The sequence below is a fragment of the Phyllobates terribilis genome, unplaced genomic scaffold (assembly GCF_046119375.1).
Source record: "Phyllobates terribilis strain yellow unplaced genomic scaffold, ASM4611937v1 Scaffold_5__5_contigs__length_657084704, whole genome shotgun sequence".
NCBI lineage: Eukaryota > Metazoa > Chordata > Amphibia > Anura > Dendrobatidae > Phyllobates > Phyllobates terribilis.
Window position 1 is genome coordinate 571,303,302 of NW_027362765.1, and position 12,889 is coordinate 571,316,190.

Below are 12,889 nucleotides of genomic sequence, written 5' to 3' on the forward strand. Positions count from 1 at the left end.
ATGGCATATCTTATTGATATGCCATACATTAACAGGTGTGAATACAAGTGTAATTTTGTAACATTTCTTTAAGGGGTTGTATTTCTGTTTTACTTAGAACTCAACATCCCATTTCCCTTCACACAGACTCATTGAATATGGATCAATGCAGTTTCAAATATTGACAACTAGGTATGTTAAAATCAGTATGTAAAGGGCACCCCTTTGTCATGGCTACAGTAAATTGTGATGACTATGGGTTGGGAAGCATAATAAACAATTCAGCACCAGACCTGTACCCTAGTTTTCATGTTGCCTGTGTCTACACAGCATAATTTCTGCATGATAGAGAATTTGACTAATGATAGTGATGAGCGAACGTGCTCGCCCGAGCATCTTACTGCTCGAGATGCTCGGCGAATATTTCAGGATGCTTGGGCTGGAGCTTGGGTCCCCGCCACACATGTTTGGTGCTCTTTAGACAGTCAATTAACATTCCTGTCAGTGTAATGCCATAGCCATGTTGGTTGTGGCATTACAGTGATTGGTTGGCCACATAGCGTCATTGGGTCTATATATGACCTGGCGGCCCTGTGCCTGTCACAGTCTAACCCGGAAACAGGCAGAGTAGTGAGAGCTGCTGCTGAGTGAGGGACAGAATTGGTGGTTTAATAGTTCGATATAGGTATTCCACAGCAAGATATTTATACATATCCATCTGCACTAACAGTCCTTCTGAGGGCTAGGGCTAATCCAGCTGCATATATTACTGGTGATTGCAGGAGTTAGACAGGAAGGGTTTGTGGACAGTGTATACAGCACAATAGAGTCCATTGCACATTCCGTCTGCTGCTGCTGCTGTTACAGATATCCATAGCCCTACATATCAGGGCTATTTTTTTTGCTCTTAATCCTGATAATTTACTTAAAAAGCAGCACAGTATATCATTTTACTGCTCCATTTTCTTGTTAGCAGAATACAGGCAGATTTTTTTTTATTTTATTCGCATTGCTGTATTGTGGAAGCAGAGAAACTTTTCGATCATCACATGTATCCTATATTATTGCGGTAATAATACAGACATTTTGGAGCGTGCCAAATTTTACCCTCCATTTAAAGTCAGCCAGCTGTGCTTTGTTGAACCTGTTCACACTTGATTGCTGATCAATACTACATCTAAAAGGCCACTGCCTAAAACCATGGTCATCACACGTGATCCCATATTACTGCGGTAATAATACAGACATTTTGTAGAGCGGGCTAAATATTACACTCCATTTAAAATGGTAAAGGCGCATGGCAAGGGAAGGGGAAGTGGACGTGATGGTGATGGTGCGCGCAGAGGCTGAGGCTGTGGGCAATATGAAACTGTGCCTTCTGAGGGAGCAGAACAAACACCCACATCATGTCAAACTACCTTCCTGTCCCAATTAGTAGGGGGCCGCGGACCACCACTCTTGAAGCCAGAGAAGTGTGAAAAGCTTGGTGGTTGGATAGCAGATAAGGCTTCCAGTCAGTTTGCCACCACCACCACCCTGTCTTCCACATGGCCAAGTCTCAGTAGACGTGAGTCTGGACCGCATATTCCTCACCCTGATCCCCCCCCCCCCCCATGCTGAGTGCTCGGAGACAACTGATCCCACACTTGGACACTCCGAAGAGTTGTTCACTTCTTCATTTATAGATTCGGGCCTCTCGCCTGGCCCACTTCAAGCGGGGCAAGGGGAGATCGCATGTAGCGATGCCCAAATATTTGAGCAGCCATGGTCACACGAATGCGACAGTGGGAAAGTGTCGCAAGAGGTGGATGATGAGGATAAGACACAATTGCCACCAAGTCAGGAGGAGGACCAGGGTGCTTACGTGGAAGACGAAGTGGTGGACAGTGAAGTCACTGACCCAACCTGGCAAGGGGACATGCATAGTGAGGACATCAGTACATAGGGGGACGGAGGCATAGAACCACAACAGACTGGAACAAGCAGTGGGGTGGCCATAGACACAAGGCGGGCAACTGTTCCCCGGAACACCAGGGAAGTTTTCAGTCCAACTGTTAGGTCTTCCAGAGTCTAGATGTTTTTTAAAGACTGTCCAGATAATCCCAAAAGGCCATTTGCACCCTCTGCAATGCCAGTATCAGCAGGGGCAGCAAAACTAGCAGCCTGACTACCACAATCATGCTCAGGCACATGACAACTAAGCCCCCGTCTAGCTTTGCCGAATGCCAGGGTCCAGAAACAGTGTCTGCGGGTGACACCACTGCCTGTTTCACTGTTGTGCGTGCACGCCAATCCTCTGTCCATGGCAAAAGCGAAGATGCCTCAATCCCTGCACCTGTCTTGCATACTTGCAACCATCACCATCAGCGTCCACGTCCTTGTACCAGCGTTCAATTGTCCCTACCTCAGTCCTTGGAGCGCAAGGTCAAATACGCAGTCAATGCCCCACTGCTAAACTCACACATTTCTCAAATGCTTGCATTTGAAATGTTGCCTTTTAGGCTTGTGGAGACAGAATCTGTATGCAACCTCATGGTGGTAGCCGTCTCTCGGTACTTGCTCCCCAGCCGCCGCCATTTCTCCCGGTGTGTTGCCCCGCATTACACAAGCACGTGTCCCAGAAAATTAGCTGTGTCCTCAACAACGCAGTTACTGGGAGGGTCCACCTAACCACAGACAAGTGGACAAGTTTTTGTGGCCAGGGACGGTACATCTCGCTGATGGCACATCTTGCTGATGGCACACTGGGTTAATATAGTGGAATCAGGGACCTAGTCGGACCCCGGGACGGAACACGTTCTCCCGATGCCGAGGATTGTGGGCCCTGGGTCAGTCAGGTTTGCCCCCACATTCTACAGCTCCTGCACCTCATCAGCCTCCATCTCCAAAATTACCACCTCAGTCGGAAGCTAGAAGGACTGCAGCACTGCCTCGGCCAAGCAGCAACAGGCACTGCTGAAGCTAATATACTTAGGGGACAAACCACACACCTCTGAAGAGTTGTTGACAGCTGTAACAGAGCAGGAAGATCTGTGGCTGTGACTGCTGAACCTACAGCCAGGCTTGGTCGCATATGACAATGGCCGGAACCTGGTGGCGGCTCTGAAGCTAGGCAACCTCACACAAGAACCATGCCTGGCCTATGTGCTCAACCTAGTGGTTCAGTCGTTTCTAAAAACCTACCCGGATCTGCCTTAGCTGCTTGTCAAAGTACGCCGTGTCTGTACCCCTTTTCGAAAGTCACCTACAGCTTCTGTCACCCTTGCCGTGCTTCAGCGGCATTTGCAACTTTCAGCTCACCGACTGGTGTGCGATGTCACCACTCGTTGGAACTCAACCTTGCAGATGTTGGGAAGGATTTGTGAGCAACAGAGGGCAGTTGTTGAGTACCAGCTTCAACACGCCCGTCGGCATTCAGGTCAGCGTCCACACATAAGAACTGATGAGTGGGCATGGATGTCTAACATCTGTGTCATCCTATAAAACTTTGAGGACTCCACCAAGATGGTGAGAAGCGATGATGCCATCATCATCCCACTTCTCTGTCTTCTGAAACGCTAGCTGCTCACAATTAAAGGCGCTGCACGATGTAGCAATGAACCATACAAGGTGATGCCACACAGCCCAGCCTAATCTCATCCCAATGCGGATTGGGTGCTAATGAGAAGGAGGAGGAAGAGGATGAGGAGGAAAAAGGAGATGGTTTCCTGAGCTATAGATGGTACTACCCAAACCACATTAATACTGTCTGTTCGGCTTGGATGGCCTGGGGAAAAGGAGAATAAGGAGGAGGAGGAGGAGAGCATGGACAGTCGTCCTCTTGATCAGGACAGGGAAGACTTGGCTATTGGTAGTCTGGCACACATGGCTGACTTTATGTTCCTCTGCCTTTCCCATAACCCTTGCATTGTACGCATTTTTGCCAACAGTAATTTCTCTTTGATCACACTTCTAGACCCACGCGACAAGGAGAACTTTCTATCTATCCTTTCCATGGCAGATAGGTCTAGTAAAATGTTGCAGTAACAGAAGGCCTTTGTGGCGGATTTATTAAAAAAATTATCATCTGAAAACTCTGGGGGCAGAGGTCACAGTTCCTTGGACAACGAAGGAGTACTGGCGAAGGAGACACAAATGAGATGCAGCAGAGGCAGGGGAACACTGTCAAAGGTGTGGGACAGTTTTCTCAGACCCTCCCAGCGCCCAGGCTCTGATACATGGGGTACTTTGACAAGGAGGGAAAGGTTTAGGAAGATGCTGAAGGAGTACCTTGCTAACCATGCCAATGTCCTCTGTGATTCCTCTGTGCCTTATAATTATTGGGTATTCAAACTGGACATGTGGCAAGAACTGGCTCTCTAGGAGGTCCTGGCCTGCCCTGCTGCTAGTTTTAGAGCGGGATTTTAGTGCTGTTGGGGGTATTGTAACTGATAGGGGCATTCACCTGTCAAATGAAAATGCTGACAGACTAACTCCTATAAAAATGAACAAGGGTTGGATTGTGCCAGACTTCTCAACACCACCGGATGATAGCAGAGGAACATAAACTGAAATTGTGATAATGAGTCACTGTTCACGGCCGAGCCATGAGATGGGATAGTCAAGGAGTCTAAAGTCAAAAGCCAGGAGGGTATGACATAACATAAGGAAGAGACAAAGGCATTGTAAGATGACATTCCGTAAGTCAGAATACCAGGAGGATAGCGTATCAGAGTAGAAGGGGTTAAACAGACGGGTGGTCAGAACAAAGTCTAAGGTCAGGGAACAGAAGATCAATACACAGAACATTAGGCACAGAGAAACAAACCTCACAAAAGCTGAATGTACACCTGGCAGAGGTCTGGGAGAAACAGCCCCATTAAGTAGCCTGGCAGTGATCTGGAACAATGAACACTTGGAAATAGCCAGTGCCTCCTAATCCCAGGTTGGACAGCTGAGCTGTCACTCAACAATGACAGCTTCAGCATGCACCTGTACCAGATTGGATGGCCGAGCTCTCAGACTACTGACAGCTTTAACACGACCCTGTACCAGATTGGACTGCTGAGTGTTACGCTCGCGCCCGGACTGACTGGCATGAGCATGATTAGTGATCCCACTGTTCCATGAACCAAGGAGTACCTGGAGGGGCGTAACTAAGTATCAACTAGATCCGACCAAGGTCGCACGGCGGCTTAGTCGACTCCGTGGACCAAGGAGGAACCGAGCAGAGGGACCAGGTGCTACTCCAGGTCAGACCCCGGTCACAGTTTTTGACCCACACCGGGGAATGCAGGAACATGCAGGTTGGACTGGCATACAGACAGGTGGGTATTGGCAAGTACGGCTGGTGTGCAGACAGGTGGGCACTGGCAAGCACGGCTGGTATGCAGACAGGTGGGCACTGGCAAGCACGGCTGGTATGCACACAGGTGGGCACTGGCAAGCACGGCTGGAGTGCAGACAGGGAGATAATGACAAGCATGGCTGGAGTGCAGACAGGTGGGCACTGGCAAGCACGGCTGGAGTGCAGACAGGGAGATGCTGATAAGCACGGCTGGAGTGTAGACAGGGAGGTACTAGCAGGTTGGAGCGCAGGCTGGATTGGGTCCAGTACAGACTGGGAGACAGGTACAGAGCCGCAGATGCAGTAGACAAGCAGAGTAAAGCGAAAACCGCAGGTACGGTGGGCAAGGCAGAACAGAGCGGAACCACCGGAGTGGTGGACAAGGCAGAGCCGAGTGAAACCGCAGGTGCAGTGGACAAGGCAGAGCAGAGCGGAACCGCCGGGGCGGTGGGCAAGGCAGAGCAGAGAGAAACCGCTGGAGCGGTGGGCAAGTCAGAGCAGAGAGAAACCGCTGGTGTGGTGAGCAAGGCAGAGCAGAGAGAAGCCGCCGGAGTAGTGGGCAAGTCAGAGCAGAGAGAAGCCGCCGGAGCGGTGGGTAAGTCAGAGCAGAGAGAAGCCGCCAGAGCGGTGGGTACATCAGAGCAGAGAGAAGCCGCCGTAGCGGTGGGCAAGTCAGAGCAGAGAGAAACCGCCGGAGCGGTGGGTAAGTCAGAGCAGAGGGATGCCGCCTGAGCGGTGGGCAAGTCAGAGCAGAGAGAAACCGCCGGAGTGGTGGGCAAGGCAGAGAGGACAGGGCTCTGTTCACATGGAGCAGACTGGAAAATACAGGAAGATACGGAGGAAGGGAAAAGGGACAAGCAGAACCAGATACACACAAGGTACTTCCTATGAATTAGCGAGTGGACACAAAACTCACAAACAGAAGTACAGAAACAACGAGTTGGAGTTAGGTGCAGGCTCAGATACTGCAGGAAAAGGGAAGGTACGGACATAGAGAAAAACAGGTAACATACTAGGATACAGTTCAGACAGGAACTGCTACTTCAATGAGATACAAGAATAAGCCTGGGACTACAGCCCCCAGAGTGGCAGAAACAGACTAGAAGTCACAGGTAACAGGCCTGGGAATACAGCCCCCAGAGTAGCGGAAACAGACTAGAAGTCAGAGATAACAGGTCTGGGAATGCAGCCCCCAGAGTGGCGGAAACAGACTAGAAGTTGCAAAGACAAATTGAGTGAAGGTGTTGCTCAGGCACCTCCTACTGGGTGGAGGGGGTTTAAATATCCAGAGACTCACAGCAATAGGCTGGCGACGCATTAGGGATGCACCCACAGCAGCTATAAGAATCAGGAAGTAACCGGGCCACCGCCCTAAGCAGTAAGTCAAGAGAAATGCACATAGCATGTACTGGAGCAGGGATTGCAGACTGGACTGACAGGTAAGATTGCAGTCTTGCATAGTGGGAGATGGTGCACTATGCAAGCACGCCGCCAGGGATGTAACACTGAGCTGTCATTAACTGCATCACAGACACACTGAAGGGTGGAACCGTGACAGAAATCCATTTTTTTTCTGGTCTATTCCCATGTATCCCTTCACACCGAGACATGGGTATACGCTTCAGGATTTCATCTTCTTTATGTCATCCTCCTTCTCCCCCTCCACCACCATATCAAAAGGGTGACCATCATGCAACACTCATTTTTAACGGTGTTTTTGATGCCTGTAAGAACAATTTTAGAGGCCTACCTCTAACATTCTCTAATATATCTACAAAATGGGAAAAACTGAAGCCCTCCACTATGTCTCTTCAAAGTGGTATTGGAATGTGTTCTAATTTCTCTTCCACAGTACATAACTAGATTGATGCTTTCCATGCACTCATTGACCGTTTTCTCAATTTTTAACGGTGATCTGTACTCACAAATTCATCAAAGCAGGCAGGGTTGCTTCACAGTTTGGTGCTGCCTCGTCTCAAAAATAACCCATTTGGGCCGGTTAAAATCTATTTTATATTCTCCAATATTACCTCTCTTATCTGAAATTAGTGTATAGGTGTATGGGTGAGCTATAGCACTAGGGATAGTGTATTACAGGCATCTAGTCAGGTATTATTGCCTTATACTCTGTGCTGCTGCAACCAAAAAAAAAAAAAATTGATTCTATTCCCCATTGATACCCTTGTTAGCTGCATATGCAATAGGGACAGGTGCTAGCTAGGTACTAATATCTGCTGGAAATGTATGTTCATTGTCGTCGCATACATATCTTACACTCTCTATAACTTGATTGCTTTTTTCAAAAAAATTATGACATGTTTTTTAATGTAATCTGTGTCAACGTCTACAGTGAAGAGGTGACTCCGGGATGCTGGCCTTCAGGGCAAAGTGGCAAAGAAAAAGCCATATCTGAGACTGGCAAATAAAAGGAAAAGATTAACATGGGCAAAAGAACACAGACATTGGACAGAGGAAGACTGGAAAAAAGTTTTATGGACAGACAAATCAAAGTTTGAGGTTTTTGGATCACACAGAAGAACATTTGTGAGACACAGAACAACTGAAAAGATGCTGGAAGAGTGCATGACGCCATCTATCAAGCATGGTGGAGGTAATGTGATGGTCTGGGGTTGCTTTGGTGCTGGTAAAGTAGGAGATTTGTACAAGGTAAATGGGATTTTGAATAAGGAAGGCTATCACTCTATTTTGCAACGTCATGCCATACCCTGTGAACAGCGCTTGGTTGGAGCCAATTTCATCTTACAACAGGACAATGACCCAAAGCACACCTCCAAATTATGCATGAACTATTTAGGAAAGAAGCAGCTGATATTCTAACTGTAATGGAGTGGCCAGCGCAGTTACCAGATCTCAATCCCATTGAGCTGTTGTGGGAGCAGCTTGACCGTATGATACGCAAAAAGTGCCATCCAGCCAATCCAACTTGTGGGAGGGGCTTCAGGAAGCATGAGGTGAAATTTCTCAAGATTACCTCAGCAAATTAACATCTAGAACGCCAAAGGACTGCAATGCTGTAATTGCTGCAAAGGGAGCATTATTTGACGAAAGCAAAGTTTGAAGGAGAAAATTATTCTTTCAAATAAAAATCATTATTTCTAACCTTGTCAATGTCTGGACTATATTTTGCAACTCATTTGATAAATAAAAGTATGAGTTGAGTTTTCATGGAAAGCACAAAATTGTCTGGGTGACCAAAACTTTTGTACGGTAGTGTATATATATATATATATATATATATATATATATATATATATATATATATATATATATATACAGTACAGACCAAAAGTTTGGACACACCTTCTCATTTAAAGATTTTTCTGTATTTTCTTGACTATGAAAATTGTACATTCACACTGAAGGCATCAAAACTATGAATTAACACATGCGGAATTATATACTTAACAAGAAAATGTGAAACAACTGAAAATATGTCTTATATTCTAGGTTCTTCAAAGTAGCCACCTTTTGCTTTGATGACTGCTTTGCACACTCTTGGCATTCTCTTGATGAGCTTCAAGAGGTAGTCACCGGAAATGGTCTTCCAACAATCTTGAAAGAGTTCCCAGAGATGCTTAGCACTTGTTGGCCCTTTTGCCTTCACTTTGCGGTCCAGTTCACCCCAAACCAGCTCGATTGGGTTCAGGTCTGGTCACTGTTGAGGCCAGGTCATCTGGCGTAGCACCCCATCACTCCCCTTCTTGGACAAATAACCCTTACACAGCCTGGAGGTGTGTTTGGGGTCATTGTCCTGTTGAAAAATAAATGATGGTCCAACTAAATGCAAACCGGATGGAAGAGCATGCCGCTGCAAGATGCTGTGGTAGCCATGCTGGTTCAGTATGCCTTCAATTTTGAATAAATCCCCAACAGTGTCACCAGCAAAGCACCCCTACACCATCACTCCACCTCCTCCTCCTTTCACGGTGGGAACCAGGCATGTAGAGTTCATCCGTTCACCTTTTCTGCGTCGCACAAAGACACGGTGGTTGGAACCAAAGATCTCAAATTTGGACTCATCAGACCAAAGCACAGATTTCCACTGGTCTAATATCCATTCCTTGTGTTCTTTAGCCCAAACAAGTCTCTTCTGCTTGTTGCCTGTCCTTAGCAGTGGTTTCCTAGCAGCTATTTTACCATGAAGGCCTGCTGCACAAAGTCTCCTCTTAACAGTTGTTGAAGAGATGTGTCTGCTGCTAGAACTGTGTGTGGTATTGCCCTGGTCTCTAATCTGAGCTGCTGTTAACCTGCGATTTCTGAGGCTGGTGACTCGGATAAACTTATCCTCAGAAGCAGAGGTGACTCTTGGTCTTCCTTTCCTGGGGCGGTCCTCATGTGAGCCAGTTTCTTTGTAGCCCTTTATGGTTTTTGTAACTGCACTTGGGGACACTTTCAAAGTTTGCCCAATTTTTCGGACTGACTGACCTTCATTTCTTAAAGTAATGATGGCCACTCGTTTTTCTTTACTTAGCTGTTTTTTTCTTGCCATAATGCAAATTCTAACATTCTATTCAGTAGGACTATCAGCTGTGTATCCACCAGACTTCTTCACAACACAACTGATGGTCCCAACCCCATTTATAAGGCAAGAAATCCCACTTATTAAACCTGACAGGGCACACCTGTGAAGTGAAAACCATTTCCGGTGACTACCTCTTGAAGCTCATCAAGAGAATGCCAAGAGTGTGCAAAGCAGTCATCAAAGCAAAAAGTGGCTACTTTGAATCACCTAGACTATAAGACATATTTTCAGTTGTTTCACACTTTTTTGTTAAGTATATAATTCCACATGTGTTAATTCATAGTTTTGATGCCTTCAGTGTGAATGTACACTTTTCAAAGTCATGAAAATACAGAAAAATCTTTAAATTAGAAGGTGTGTCCAAACTTTTGGTCTGTACTGTATATATATATATATATATATATATATATATATATATACGCACACACATATACATACAGTGGGGGAAATAAGTATTTGATCCCTTGCCGTTTTTGTAAGTTTGCCCACTGACAAAGACATGAACAGTCCACAATTTTAAGGGTAGGTTAATTTTAACATTGAGAAATAGTATATCCAAAAAAAAAAATCAAGAAAATCATATTGTATAAATTAGATAAATGTATTGCTTTTTTTTGCAGTGAGAAATAAATATTTGATTCCTCTGGCAAACAACACTTAATACTTGGTGGCAAAACCCTTGTTGGCAAGCACAGCAGTCAGATGTTTTTTGTAGTTGATGATGAGGGTTGGGCACATGTCAGGAGGAATTTTGGTCCACTCCTCTATGCAGATCATGTCTAAATCATTCAGATTTTGAGGCTGTCGCTTGGCAACTCAGAGCTTCAACTCCATCCATAAGTTTTCTATGGGATTAAGGTCTGGAGACTGGCTAAGCCACTCCATAACCTTAATGTGCTTCATTTTGAGCCACTCCTTTGTTGCGTTGACTGTATCTTTTGGGTCATTGTCTTTCTGGAAGACCCAGCCACGACCCATTTTTAATGTCCTGGCAGAGGGAAGGAGGTTGTCACTCAGGATTTTACGGTACATGGCTCCATCCATTCTCCCATTGATGCGGTGAAGTAGTATTGTGCCCTTAGCAGAGAAACACCCCCAAAATATAATGTTTCCACCTCCATTCTTGACAGTGGGAACGGTGTTCTTTGGGTCATAGGCAGCATTTTTCTTCCTCCAAACACGGCGAGTTGAGTTAATGCCAAAGAGCTCACTTTTTGTCTCATCGGATCACAGCACTTTCTCCCAATAACTCACAGAATCATCCAGGTGTTTATTGGCAAACTTCAGACACGCCTGCACATGTGCCTTCTTGAGCAGGGGGACCGTGTAGTTTTAGGCTGATCTCTCTCCTTCCTCATGATCAAGGATACCCCAAGAGGTGAGATTTTGCATGGTGCCCCAGATCGATGTCGTTTGACAGTCATTTTTCATTTCTTTCATTTTCTTACTATTGCACCAACAGTTGTCTCCTTCTCACCCAGTGTCTTACTTATGGTTTTGTAGCCCATTCCAGCTTTGTGCAGGCCTATGATCTTGTCCCTGACATCCTTAGAAAGCTCTTTGGTCTTGTCCATGTTGTAGAGGTTAGAGTCTGACTGATTAATTGAGTCTGAGACAGGAGTCTTTTATACAGGTGACTATGTAAGACAGCTGTCTTTAATGGAGGCAATGAGTTGATTAGGAGCGTCTAACTGGTCTGTAGGAGCCAGAACTCATAATGGTTTGTAGGGAATCAAATACTTATTTCTCACTGCAAAATGGAAATAAATTTTTCTAATTTATACAATGTGATTTTATTGATTTTTTTTGGATATCCTATCTCTCAATGTTAAAATTAACCTACCCTTAAAATTATAGACTGTTCATGTAAACAGTAAGGGATCAAATAATTATTTCCCTCACTGTATGTCCCTCATCCTGGTGTATATATCACCCATTCTGCTATATGTCCCTTATCCTGGGTCCTATCCTGGTATATATCACCCATCTTGGTATATGTCCCCCATTCTGCCGCTGACTATCCAAACGTCAGTTGGATAGTCCTTCTCTGCCTGACGTTATAGTAGAGATATGATTAATACACTCTTTACACACATCCTGCTTGTTTATAGTAGTGACTCGGTGTATACACCACTTGTCTTTTTGTTATCGGTGATTTTTTTTCCCCAATGTGGAGCTTAGTATTTGCCACATGGCTTTTTTTTGGCTTCCTCTGGATCAACCTGTTAGGCTATGGGTTAAACTAGATGGACTTAGTCTTCCTTCAACCTTAAAAACTCTGTTACTATTATGGATTTATGAGTGGGGGTACTGTATTTATAAGATAGACAGGTGGATATAAGACTTTCTTTTTGAATGTATATAGTGTTGCTGAATGCACTGAGTCACTTTTTAGCACTGTACTTTATTTGTCTGCATTTGTTATATGTGTCCAGTTGAAAAAAAATTAGATCTTACTTAAGACTTAGCTCATGCCATCATTTCCATAATGTACCACAGCAACAAATGCATTAACTCCACTAACAGCACCTTGACCATGTGAAACTTTAATTGGCAAACCAGCGAACACTTGTTCCATGACACAAAGTCAGTGATAGATATTTGCAGATGTCATGGAGAAGGAGGAGGATGACTATTCTGAGTACAACAAGCAGTAGTCATGGATGACGAAGGTGCTGATGTACAGTGTCCATTTTAGGACATGATCAGATATCAAAATCAAACATCAGAATGATGTCAGTTTGAGGCTAAATACCCTGTCTGACAAGTGATCCTGACAAGTGATCCTGACAAGCGACTTTGACAAGTGACTTTGACAACTGTAAAAATAATAATAAAAAAAGGCCCTGTTCGCTGATGGGACTTGAACCCAAAACTCTGTGTCCAGAAACACGTGCACTAACCACTGAGCTATAAACTCAGTTGAAGAAACCTAAGAGTTCTATTTGGTTATATGATTTTCAGTGCAAACCTGATTGAAACTCATTGGGACTTATGCACAGACTGCAAGCAAGCAAAATTCAAATGATGTTTGATTTTGA